Source organism: Pelmatolapia mariae, linkage group LG23 (assembly GCF_036321145.2).
Source record: "Pelmatolapia mariae isolate MD_Pm_ZW linkage group LG23, Pm_UMD_F_2, whole genome shotgun sequence".
Taxonomy (NCBI): Eukaryota; Metazoa; Chordata; class Actinopteri; order Cichliformes; family Cichlidae; genus Pelmatolapia; species Pelmatolapia mariae.
In genome coordinates, this window is record NC_086246.1 from 24,764,987 (window position 1) to 24,776,995 (window position 12,009).

At 38.2% G+C, this 12,009-nt stretch overlaps 1 long non-coding RNA gene across 1 annotated transcript; it reads left to right on the forward strand.

Moving 5' to 3' along the window:
* The first annotated feature begins 728 nt into the window (after positions 1-728).
* Positions 729-11,400, forward strand: LOC134621440 (uncharacterized). The gene is made up of 3 exons (XR_010092204.1): positions 729-808; positions 1,743-1,876; positions 11,197-11,400. It is a non-coding gene; the product is annotated as an uncharacterized LOC134621440 (long non-coding RNA).
* The last annotated feature ends 609 nt before the right edge of the window (positions 11,401-12,009 follow it).

A 12,009-nucleotide genomic window follows, 5' to 3' on the forward strand; every position in this document is an offset into this window, starting at 1 on the left:
GCATTCTTCTGCTAATTTTCTTCATTTGTCTTTTTCCTTCTCCGAGCATTTCTCTTTGAGTATTTTCCACCTTTCCAGCCTCAAATGAAAACAGCACAAAACAGCTCACAGCTACAACCTGTGGTGAGGTGACGAAATTATGAGTGCAGCGCACAAAGTTTGGCAACCACCTGATTACGTACCCGCTGATGTTCAGCCAAGTTGAGCTAGTTTTCCTTGGATGTGATTTGACCTACAAGCCATCAAAGCCTCAGCGCGTAGCACACTGATGCTCTTGTCCTACGTCTTCACCTCCTCTGTAACTCACCTTGCAGTCAGCTTTGGACACATAAAATAGGAAAAAGTGACTCCTCGCTGTAGATCTGTGCCGCTCGGAGCTCCACTGCCCGTCTGAAAGGCAGCACGCTGCCATGAGTGAAACACTCTTCCTCCACCTCTCCCTCTTGTCGTGCCAAATTGTGTTTTACAGCATCTGTTCATTATAGATGGCCGACATGATGGATATGGTCATAATATTAATGTAAGACTGACACAGCAGAGACATGAATCATGGCTGACTTTATTTCAAAGCCGCGGTTTCATTGGACCACCACTAAAAAGTGATATATAAATGTCAGCGAATGGCAGCTGTAAAGCATTATGAAGTACATTTGATGGTGCATTTTCACCGTTATCAACCCGCTGTTATTTACTAATGTGTCTTCTTCATGTGACAGCCGCTGTGTCGGCGTCATTTAGCGCTTATGTGCTTAAAGAGACTACCTTTTGTCTCCCTCAGGTGCTGTCTCAGCAGGGAGGAGATGAAAAGGTGAGTGCCGACTGGGATGCTCTCATATGCAGCGCTGGCCTTTGGCTACGGAAGTCAGGGGTGGCTTTAAATTGAAAGTGTTCAATCAAATAGAAATTTCATTTCCCGTATGTGCATGTGTGATATATGGCAAGTAGACATTATTCCTTTTATGTATATCTTTTTGCTGCTTTTTAAAATTGAAGGTGCCAGTTTTAAAAATGCAGTAAAACAGATAAAAGGTGAAAAATGTGATGTAAATAAACATTATTTGGGCCAGAAACTGTAGGTAGTTTAAGCAGTATTTATTTATGTAGCTTAATTTGCATTTCTATTATTAGAAGCATATATAATGAGCTGTGCTGGTTGCAAGTGGAGCTTGTTTTGCTCTTAAAGGAAACATGACATTTACAAAATATGGATACATTTCCAGATGTCTTTTCTCCATCGTTCCACCGTCCTCCATCTATACAACCAAAAAACAATCCCAAGATGTACATATTTATTTTTTTTAAAACATAATAATAAATAATAAAATCCATAAATCGAGAATTCTGCATCAAACTGCCAAAATGTATTTGAATTGAGCTATTCAAATGCTAATACAAAAAAAATCATATATTTTCTTGTTGCATTTATGTAAGTCATTACCTATTAGGAATTTACCATACCAAATTCAACTTGTGTTAGCAGTTTCAATATAATTTGTTCTCTTGTCACTGCTGGACTTCTATATATGGGCTTCATATATATGAGCTCCCCAGTGCTGGGCAGTGAGCACGAGGTCCACTAGAGGACGTAGGGCCGCAGGCCACCTTCACAAAGTCTGTTTGGTCAGGCACATTCACACCAGGTTGTTTTGTAGCTCTGGCAGTCCTCATCCTATTCCTCCTTGCACAAAGGAGCAGATACTGGTCCTGATTATTGGTTGATGTCCTTCTACCGCCCTGTCCAGGTTTCCTACAGTAACTACCGGTCTCCTGGTATCTCCTCCATGCTCTGGTGACTGTGCTGGAAAACACAGCAAACCTTCTTGGATGGATGTCCCATCCTGGAGGAGCTGGACTTCCTCTGCAACCTGAATGGGCTGTGAGTTTCATGCTTTTAGCAGTTAAAATTTCACAAACTTTGTGTTGTGACACTTGATGATCGACTGTTAACTCAAGTTTTTTAAGCATTCTCAGTTTGGAGTCTATAGCAAGGCACCTTAGGCACCATTGCTGCACGTTATCTTCCTTTTATTTGAAGCCATCCGCTGTAAACACTCTGCCAAATCAAACATGTAGAGCTACCCACTGTGGTGACTACTTCTTCCTTTTTTTGGACCGCACTCTAGCAATAACAGCAACAACAAGAAACACAATCCAGAGAACTATATTTTAAATTTAAGGTGGGCAGATCCAAATATCAATAGTATCGATACCAACACTAGTATTGGCTTTGGATCAATACTAGCACAATAGGGTCAGTACTTTGTTTCTATCCTCTAAGTTCAGTATGTAGCACACTGAGTTGTGTTAAATACATTATTTTATTTTATTTCTTCTGTCAGGTCTATTTTGTTTATAGCCTGTAGCACGTTTGCAGCAGAAGGTACCTCAAAGTGTTTTAGAGACAAACACATTTACATTCCAGCTCCCCAAAAAACTCAGTTTCTAAATACATGAAAAGCTGAAAGGTGTGTTTTTGTTGTGTTAACTAATTATTGTGTAAAGTAAAAATCACAGTGATTTAGTGGTCATTAAAATGTGTTCAGAATTAGAAAATTGATGATAACTCATCTCATAAATCACGACACACTGCTCTCCCCTACATAAGCAACTTTTATAGGTTAAAAGTATCGGTGTAGGTATCAGTACGATACCAAAATTTGCAGTATTGCACCCCACTATTTTCAATAGCATCTTTTAAAGAGAAAAAAAGTGTATTTAATTATATTTTTTAAAAAGTCCAAATGTAACAATAGAGTCAAATAACCCAGCATTCAGTGTTAAATTGCTCACTCACTGATTTGCATTTTCAAATTAAACCTCTTTTTGAGGAATTTAAAACCACAAATAGACCTTGTGTGAAAAGCTAAAAAAGGAGGCCTTTAATGTTGTTGTTGCTTTTTCTTTATAAATCAGGTTTAAATAATTGTCAAATAAATTTCTCTCGTCACTTTTGGACTTCCGTACACAGCTGTCAGTGGTAGCAAAAAAGGAGTTGTTTTATGGGCTGAAGCATGCCAGGGGTAACTGTGTGAATCAGTGTCAGTGTGACTTTGCATTTCAACAACACTGAGGATGGTCTGTGCGTTGCAGATTTCCGCCTGCATGCTTTCAGCTTTAACAATCTGGACGCTTCACCTCTGTGCGGCAGCAGATGCTCGAACAGCTTCAGCTCCAATATTTGACACAGACTTTCCCTCGAGCCCACTTAAACTTTGCACCTTTGCTAATTTGAACCGATTGTTTACCTTACTGGAAAGGCTGACTCCTGTACCTTCTCCACCTTGCGAGCCTTGCCTGGCTGTGTGAGTGCGCCTCTTTCTGAACAAATCTGCACAGATTAGTGACTACCTGCATGTAATTGTAAGCAGGCATGTAATCCTCTGAAATAGTGACAGAGCCGTGGAATGCGATTACTTTCATACAGTTTTCGTTTATTCTCCTCGGAAAAACAATCGGTTAGAAATGCAAGTTTGATTAATTCACAGTAACCCCAAAAAATATGCTTGATGTAGAGTCTTCAGATCAATTTGAATATGAAAAAACTGAAGACAAAAGGAAAGAGAACTCTTTGTATATCATCTAACTGGTGCTGAAATGATTAATTGATTAAGTGATTTAATTAACTTACAGAAAGATGAGAAATGTAATGATTCTGGTTTATTTTAGTTGATTATTTAGGAATAATTCTGTTTTTTTGCACTATGAATTGCAAATTTTATGAAACATGCATTTTAAACAAATCACTTTACACCTTTTTTTGCATTTTTTTTTTTTTAGATATTTAATAAATTAAACAGTGAAGCAAACCAGTGCTAGTAAAGTTCCTGCTGCACTACCTTTAACCCTGAAATATTTCAATAATCTGCTCTGAGGAATTCGCAGCAATAGTGTGGTCAAACCTTAGCGCTTTCCCCACCCTCGTGTAATGACAGATCTGGGGAATTACTGAGCACACAAGCAAAATTGAAGCCATATGAAGCGGTTACATACATCCCAACACCTATTTTTGCTTATTTTATGGTAATAAGACCACGAGGACTGGCTGAAAGTCTCCACATGGATGCTGACTGCAGATATGGGTAAATTAAAACAGGATTTCTTGTCCCGGTTTCATTCAGAATTGTCCGTCTCCCCGCTCGTGATTGGCTGGCTGTGCGTGACGCTGAGAATTGGCTGAAGGTTCATGTCAGTTAATGGCATAATCATTGCAACTTAAGCGGTCAAGTGGCTTGTGAGATATGTATGTGTATGTTTCTGTGTGTGTGTGTGAGAATTCCCTTCATCCTGTTGCTGACTGTGGATAAAAACAATCTTCATCTAATATTTTTCCATGACATCAAGTAATGTAAATTACAACGGGGTGTTGGTATGTAGTCTGTAATTACACATCACCCCCCCCCCTCCGACCCTCCTTCTTTCTCTCCTCCTCCTCTTCTTCACTCCGGAGCGTTTGTGGATCTTGTGTTCGGGCCTCCTCGGTCTGCTCTGCCTCCTCCAACCTCCAGCTCTCTCCTCAGCTCTGGCTCGTCCTGTTTGAAAGACGACTGCTGCACCCTACAGTTTAAAAAACGTCTCTCACCGTGGCTGCTCAGCCTCCAAACGCTGCTCGCACTCTCTGCTGTTTAAGATTAAACTGACACATGTTGACTCCCTATAAAAAAAAAATCACACATAAAGGTGCCTCCTCGAGCACCACAGCGGGATAAAAACATAAGAAACCGGGATTTTTGATTAGATTTTAAACACGGATATGACTGAATACACAGCGTCACTGTTATTCTGTAGCTTTACAGTCCTTCCAACTCTTAAATAATTTCACCCGTGGAGGATTTTTAGTGTCCGACGATGGTATAAATTAAATATCAAAGCTTTTTCTGTCTTGATGAGGAAGAAAAACTGGGCTAAACAGTGAATACTTGGAATATTTTGATGAAATTTAACAGAGCTCATAATATGTGACCTAAAAATTAACTAACACCAACCTTAAAAGATGTGTTTTTTATCACCATTAAGACCTATTATTATAAGGATTATCTTTTTATTTTTAAATAATAACTAAATACTATGATAATGACTTTATTAATGCTGTTGAGCACCTTAGAAATAGTTTTTAAGGTGCTTTGAGAGACAAGCAGAAGAAGGATAAGGTCATCAATACAAACTAGACGAAATGTAAACAACTGTCAATAAAAATACCAATACAATAGAAATAACAAGCATTGAAAAGTGACACACAGAAAGTCTGCAAAAGTTTTGAGATGGCAAATTAAATTAAAACATCCAGAAAAAAATCTCAATGTGTTTATTAAATACCAATAAAATAACAGAAGCAATAAAACAGTCAAAATTTGAAAAAAAAGGAAAAAAACACAGTGCCAGTCAGACGTTTGGACACACTCAGTGGAGTGGATTTTGTTGTTTTGCACATTTTACAGTAGCAATGAAACGACATCAGAGTTCTTCAGTGACCGCTGGCACATCAAGCTTTCATTGTAATACAGAACCAGGGCGTTGTTGAAAAATATCTTTAAAGATGGCAAAAGAGAAGATTAAGTTGAGGGAAAACATGAAATAAATATCAATATTGATTAAAAAAATCAAAATGATAGTGGCAGTAAAAAATAAACAAGACAACTAAGAAAGAAAAAAACAGTAAGAAGATGTTAAAAGATAAAAACATGTTAAAAAATATATGTTTAACGAAGGCAAGAGGTAAGATTAAGTTAAAGCAATGCCAAGAAGACAATAACATCAGTGTAAAAGAAAATGTCAACACAAGTCATAGTAACAGTCAGAGACCTTTAAAAAAACACTAAAACTATAAAAACTCGATCCTAAAACACAACATCAGACAAAACATGTCTAAATGTGTTTTATGATGGCCGAGGGTAAAAGTATGCAGCATAAGTACAAATAAAAAACAAGAAAATCAGTTAAAGTAAAAAATAAAAAAAAAGACTTACAAGGAAAAAAAACTAAAATTCTGCAAATTAAAAACAAAGCTAAAGAAAAGATAAATAAAGACAAAAAGCTATTTTTTTTTAAAGAAACAACAATAAATAAATAAAAATAATAGCAGCATTCAAAGAAGCGAAACAACAGAACAGTAAAAAGTAAAACGACATTTGAGGGGAAAAAAGCTGCTAACATAACACATATGACTTAAACGCAAGTCTATAAGAATTTGTTAAAATTGGCAAAAAGGTAAGATTGTGTTAAAGCAACAACAAGGAAGAATAAAAGCAATAGTGGTAATAAAACAAAAGATAAACAAGACATATAAACATAAATAAAAGGTAAAACCTGCTAAAAGACAACATCGGAAGCTTATAAAAAATGTATTTTAAGGAGGTTGAGGTCATCCTCGGTGAGATCACCTTCTGATTTAAGCCCCCTGGGGCCACACCTGAGGCTCTAAAGCTGCAAGTTGGTTCACTTGGGGTCAATATTGCTGCTCTGTAGCTTGGAGCCAAACCTGGACGTGCTTTAAAAGTGATCAGTGAAATGTTCAAATCAATACAGGGAGCCAATGGAGAGAAGCCAGGAGGATTGTGGTAGTGATGCGAAGCCGTCTGCTGAAAACCAGTAAGAAGCCTCGCTGCTGCCTCGTGAACTGGTTGGAGGAGGTAGAGCGATTATGCACCAGCACAGACTCGCAAAATTTCACTCTCGTCATCATCTGAGTGAAAATCCACAGCCTTGCAAACACGTTTCCATATTCATAAATGTACATAAGGATATTTACAGTAATAGGGTTTAATATAGAACGTGTTTCCTTCTCAGAGATATGTATATTATTTTATCTAAAAGTTTATCGTCCCATACGATAGAGGCACGTGGCTCTATGCTGATTTTCATGGAAAGTATAGACCACTTCTGAGGTGCAGTTATCAATAAATACAACAATTTTTAAAGTGAGGAATACCAACTTTAGCTTTGGGTTATATAATATTGTGATAAATGATGCTTTACAGGGAAATTTCACAATAAAAGCAGCCATGAAACAACTACTAATTGTTATTTTTTCTCGTATTTTCTTTTATGCGCACTCATTAGAGGTGCATACGAGTGCAATTTGGGGTTATATGATGCATGAATGCTGCCTCTGGGGAAACAAAGGGACTCGCTTCTGACGTTTCAGGTGTGAGAAACCCAAACGCTGCCTCTTTGCGCTCGTGCCGGTCAGTCTGTACGGTCTGGATCTCCTCCCAGCAGTGGCAGCGTCAACCAGGGGGCTTTGCCTCATAAATCCCACTTGAGGTAGCTGCCCCCCCCTCCACACACACACACATACACACACACACACACACACACACAGACTCTTCCTGACAGCCAAGTCTGCTCTGAGCTGAATTTCCCCCCAAAAACCTTAATTGTACAGTTAGACCATCAAAATACAAAGCAGTGCAGGAGAGGAAGCAGCTTTAATTACCACAAAACCCTTCAGTGGTGGAATATTTGAGCTTTTATTTATTTTTGAAGGGGAGCTGTGACCTTAGTAGTAATAAAAATAAAAAGTAATAAAGTAATAAAACGCATCAAAAGTTTTGTAAAATGTCAGATTAAAGCAGGTACTTTGTGTCAGTTTTGCCTGTTCAGTGGCGCAGGGATAATCAGTGCTTCTACACAGATTATATTTCACTTTATACAACCTTAAAATATTTTGAAGGAAGTGCTGAGTATTTCCACCTGGATTGTCTTCTCAGATTTGAACCTTTTAGCCCATTTTTGTCACTCTTTAAGTTAATTGTGCATTAACTCATCAGCAGAGGCTTTAAACACCTAATCAATGAGCTAAAATGACTAAAACATCACTGGAAACATGCAGGAAATACACATTCAGACCTTTGGACTATACACCCACCTGTCAAACAAAGCAAAACAAGCACAACTCCATGTAAAACAAGGAAAAACCACTGCTGTCGTCTTTAATCAGAAATAAATGATTAACACTTTATAAGCTTTGAGTTCACACATCAAACATGCTTAATTTACAAAACCTGCAAATCTACCATGAAAAAACATCTATATTTATTTCCAAATTATTATTTTTTAAATGTATTTTTAGGTACAAAAACGCATCGTATTCAAAACTATAAGCACATAATCCATAAAAGCTACATCTAATTGCACATATATATTTAAAAACATCATTTAATATTCAAATCAGTGACACTAATTTATTAACATATTGGATTATGAGTCATCTGCATGCATAATACGCACACATTATATCACCATTAAAATACATATGTAGAGTATGCACTCATATGTCCGCCTGTGTTTATGCAAAGTCATTTATATATTTTTTTTTACACGTGACATTGCAGCGTGTTTGCTCTCCCCAGTTTATTTTTTTTTTAAAAACTAGCCTCCTACCTGAAGTCGAGCTTACACCAGGGCTGAGACTCGGATTGAAACGTTGACGGGAGACGGGGTCAGGACGGGGAGGTTGCCACGACTGCTGCTGATACGGAAAATTCCAGAAAACAGAGAAAACAGCGTTTATTTATGTTTTGCTGCTGGGTTTAGGTCGAGCACATAATTAGAAATCAATTGTATGTGAAAAACAAATTAAATAACATACATTTCAAGAATTCACCAATTAGCAGCAGACTGTGTTTAGGAGTTCAGTCATGTAAAATCAAGGAAAAATCTAGTTTTAAAGGGAAAATAAAGCTTTAATATTTACCTCTAATCATGACATTATAGTTGCATTATGACCAGTGTAGGTGGTTTTTTGCATGCTGCCCCCGAGGTCAAATAAATTACTGAGGGTTAGCTCAGTTTTAGAGATCTCTGACTTCATCTTACACCAGGATTCAGTACCAGTCTTAGGATGGTTTGTGGTTTAAATTTATTATTTTGGTCCCTGCAGACTCTGGTTGTATTTAGTTTGAGTAAAAAAAACCCAACAAGATTGAATCAGTGTGTTATAAATTCACAAGAAAGGAGATCATGCCCCCACATCCAAGAGTTTGTTCTTTTCAACCTTTAACAAGGAAAAAAAAGGATGCAAAGTGAATTTTAGTGAAGTAAAGTTCTGCAGAAATCTCTCTTTTGTTTAATTTTCCGTTCGTAACTCACATTAACTTTCACTCTGGCGACTTCACAGACTTAATCTCCGGCATGTTACCTGCTAAATTGCCTCCGTAGGGCAGTTTTTATCTAAAATCACACATTTTTCAAGTGCTAAAGTAGGAAATACGAACTGAAAGACGCATTTATATGAGTGAGCTTCCTCCAAAATAAAAGGAGCAGCTTGTGCACAATCCCAGCCCCTGCAAAATGTGCTCTTATTTTGTTGATTCAATCACTGAGCCTTCATTTTTTGTTCTTTACTAAGCAGCTTCCTGTGATTACCTGTCAGGTTGGAGGAGTTTGGGGTTAAAACATGATCGTCTGCTTGTGCTCAAGTTTGAGTTTAATCCAGCCTCAGTGTCTGAGGGAAGTAGGGGAGGAGGTCGTTGAAGCACCAGGATGGAGACGCTTTGACTTATCTGCGGCCGCGTTAAGTGAAGCCGTTTGGAGATAGACAGAGTAAATAGAAAACGGCGATTGTCGTCTCGCTCTGCCTCCCTCTCCATAATCTGATTGGGCACGTTCCCCCGAATCGAGGGCAACGCCAAAACAAAAGATCACCAATCAGATAGAAGGGGCTCCCACTGAACTTCTTGGCATGCTATGAATGCTTTGCCCTCTCATGTGCGCTAGTATCTAGCAGCGAGATTCCCCGTGTCGCTTTTATGTGTTAATCGTCACCGCTCAGTGAGACCATTGTGCTGTCTGCATCGCTGGGGGAGGAAACCGCAAAAAAAAAAAAAAAGTAGAAGAGTTTATATGGGAATGAATGCGAGCAGCAGATACTGCCAGCACCGTTTCACACGAGCACAGAATCGCCTCATCCCCCTGTTGACGAAGGTCCAAGAGTGCAATGTGGTGCTCTGCCACCACAGACATCTCTAATTGGTGGGAAAGAAAATGCAGAACGAGTGAAGAGTTCATTTATACGTTGAGGAAGGAAGGGCAATTATCACCTGAAGTGCTCCCCCCCCCCCCATGTGTAGATGTAGAACAGTGAACACCGCTGACTCAACTTACCTCTAGAAGTGCCCTCGATCTCACAATTTTATACTTTAATGTCCTGTGAACGTCTTCAATTCCCCAACTGTTCAGCAGACCCTCAAATCAGCTGTTAAAGTTATGTTCCATTGCAGCAGCTTATAGTACTAAAATATCTTAAAACTGCCAGTCTGGGCCACACTTACACAGGCCTACATACCAAGGGGATTGCAGCAATCACGCACAGTTTGCACAGAAGCCACTGGCTTGTCTGCGAACACTTGTTAGCTGCTTAATTCAGACTTTTACTTTGAAGGCACGCCGTCTCCACCTCTGATTATTGTCACATTTTTTACAGTTTCCCTATAACTTGCCAAGAAGTTAGTGAATGTTTGTATCAAAGCTGGAACTCAACATCAGTGGGTGACCGAGGCAGTCTGCTAGCAAACTCAGCAACCAGCTTTACCTACTGACGGCAAACTTTTTGGGGAATACATGTTTCTTCTTAGCAACCTGTGGTTGCTGGGGAGCCACTGACCAGGCCTACGTGCCCGAGGCCTAAGGTACCGCAGCCTCACAGTAGTAAGATACAGTATTTTATTATATTATATGATTCTTTTTCCATGGACAAATTTACCACATGTAGAAGTGCTTCCTGTTCAAAAGGACTAAAATAGTCTGCTTAAGGTGGCGGACGAGTTTTGTTTTCAGCCACTGTTTGGTGAGATTAGGAACAGCCTAATTTTATTAAAACAGCAGATAAAGGTTTTCAAGTATGAGATTTGCTGCACAGTTTAAGACTGCAATAATGGATCTATTGAAGGGTCAAAGAAGTTGAAAAGGTTAAGGAGAATTTAAGTTAAGTGCTTTAGCTGCTAAAAACAGAACAAACACAGAAAGCTGCTCGGTTGCAGCTCTGCTCTGAATGCTAATATCTCAGCTGCGTGCGTGTGTGTAATGTGTGTGTGGGTGTGTAAAGCAGATGCCATTCTGCTGATCTCAGTCCACATCCATCCGTCTATAGCTTAAATCTTCCCGAAGGCCAGTCGGTTCAAGCCGTCTGTCCTTGCAGCCCTTTGTCCCCCCCCCTCTGCAGGTCGGGCGGCGTCTGAACCTTTTCATCCCGTCTCGCAGGTTGACGGCCGTGCGACAAAAAAAACATCTGCCTACCAAAAATTCACAAGCTGCCGCAGACACGAAGGACAACAGTCGGTTTGTGTTCCTGCTGCCACACGGTGTCGTCGACAGCGTAGAGTGTTGACGGATCTGTTGTGCTGCTGAGTTAGCTGCACTTCTGTGTGATCTGCTGGGATTAAACAACAACAAATGGGGTTCATTAAAAAATAATGTTGTGTAATATACTCTTGTATTTATACAGTGTATAAATACAAGAGTATAATTTGTATGAATACAACGAGATACATTGTGTAAATTTAAAGAGATACATTGTAAACATCAAAGAAGATTCACTATATAAATACGGGGGGTATATTGTATAAATACAGTTTACAATATTATATATTTATAAATATACTGTTTTAATACAATGTGTCCTGTAATACTTGTTACATAGTTGTTGAAACTGTAATTTCTTTTGTTTTTCTTTGTTTTCTTTTTTTTGATAATTTTTAATACATGAAAATAAATTCTGAAAATGTCATAATTAATTAGTAAAATTAATAAAATATTAATATAACAAAGAAGAATAAAATGTGTAATTGGTGTTAAATAATAAAATAAATGTAAGAAGAAATTTAATATATTCAAACTGAATATGTTTTATTAATAAAAGTTCAATATAACAAAATATGGAAAAACACCGCTTGTTCATTTTTTTAAAATGCAGTTTTTTTCTCATATTTTTTTGCAAGCTAATACTACAATACAAACTGTATTCATTTAGACTTTTTTTTCCCCCACAACTTTTTAAAAAACAAAACAAAAGAG